General features: G+C 31.1%; 1 pseudogene; it reads right to left on the reverse strand.

The window, feature by feature from the left end:
- Positions 1-317: 317 nt before the first annotated feature.
- Positions 318-701, reverse strand: LOC115301418 (annotated as a pseudogene).
- Between the last annotated feature and the right edge of the window lie 1,007 nt (positions 702-1,708).

Below are 1,708 nucleotides of genomic sequence, written 5' to 3' on the forward strand. Positions count from 1 at the left end.
CTTTCCACAACCTCTCTGTTAAAAAATAACTGCCTTTGAAATAATTTAAATGAATGTTTTAAGTATCAAATATGGATTCACAAATCCCTATTACCACCATCATCAATTTTAATAAGTCTCCTAAATATGATTTGTATTAGTTTTCTTGATTATAAGATATCAAGAATCAGGAATCATTTTTAATATTACATTTAAGTCTCCTAAATATGATTTGTATTAGTTTTCTTGATTATAAGATATCAAGAATCAGGAATCATTTTTAATATTACATTTAATTATATCAGTTTCCTGTTAACACACTAGTCATTTAATGATGATTATATTGGTCATTTCCATTGGTTGGCTGGAGGCTCTTCCACTAAAGGCTCCCATGATTTCCGCTGTATCATTTTTCTTGCCAGACTTAGTTCATTTTCAGCCTGAAGAATCACCTCTTCTAGTTGGCCGCACTGAAGTTGGTCTTCTAATTTCTTAACATCTGGTTCCGCTTTAATCATACTCAACTTTTCATTTGTAATCTGTTCTGTATGCTTTCTATATGCTGCATTTTTAGGGATTTGCTCAAGAACATCATGAATCTTTGTGTACAATATTCTTAGCCTCTCTTGTGGACTCTCACACACCGCCAATCCCACAAGGCTGGTGGTCTTACCTTCTTCAGCCCCAAATTTACTAGTATTTAAAAAATGAGAGTATACCATATAAGCTTTTATTATCTCTAAATTAAGGCCAATCACTAGGTATGGCAGTTCCAGATACATAATAATTTGCAAATTATTTACCTCTTCTTTCCTTTATCTTCTGTAAAAATGATTTCAGCTGGGCTTAAAATGATCCCTGACTTTTAGAATTTATTGAAAAAAGAAATATTTAAGCTAAATTTTTAAGCACTTTGATGCAGATCATTGTATATTATTTTAGTTTGAGTAAAATGAGAATGAGGATATTAAATTAAAACTTCAGAGAGATTTTAACAAGCAAAAGTTGCTAACTAATTTAAATTTATGTACTTAGAGGTTATGCACTTATAATTCATATTTATATCCTTACTATTTTCTTAAAAGATAGGCACTAGGGTAGACACAAGATTTTTTTTTTAATGTGATAAACAGTATAATTACTTTTTTGAGTAGCTTTCAGACAATTCGTGAGATGCCCAAAGTCTTGTAGGACAATGTGATACCTGAATCACGCTTTTGTAAAAGTGTCTTGAGAAGCTCTAAATCTATTCTATGTTGAGTTTGAAAAAGTAGAGTCAGGTAATAGGACTGCAGTAGATTTGACCACTTACTATATGCCAAACACATAAGAAAATAGCTTAAGTACATTAGTTGAATTTTACACTTATTTCCAGATTTTGTCTTTTTTTGTTTGTTTGTTTGTTTGTTTTTGTTTTTGTTTTTTTTTTTTTGGTCTGTCCAAGGAAAATCTGGTGGAAAAAAATTACTTTTCTCTTATGTTCATATAGTGGTTGATTCCCACATAGCAGCATGATAAGGAAATCTTTCTCTTTGGGATTTTTCTTCTGCAATTCTAGGAGGACTGTCTGACCTTGCAGCTCACAAGGTAAATAATTCAAATATAATTTGTTAAAGTTAATTAGCTACACTTTAATGCCTCTTGAAAGGCATTGCCTGACTTTCTCACACTTCAATAGTCTGGCTAAACAATACAGAGATATATTAGAATAAGCATTTCTGGCTCACTA

The sequence above is a fragment of the Suricata suricatta genome, chromosome 1 (genome assembly GCF_006229205.1).
Source record: "Suricata suricatta isolate VVHF042 chromosome 1, meerkat_22Aug2017_6uvM2_HiC, whole genome shotgun sequence".
NCBI classification, from domain to species: domain Eukaryota; kingdom Metazoa; phylum Chordata; class Mammalia; order Carnivora; family Herpestidae; genus Suricata; species Suricata suricatta.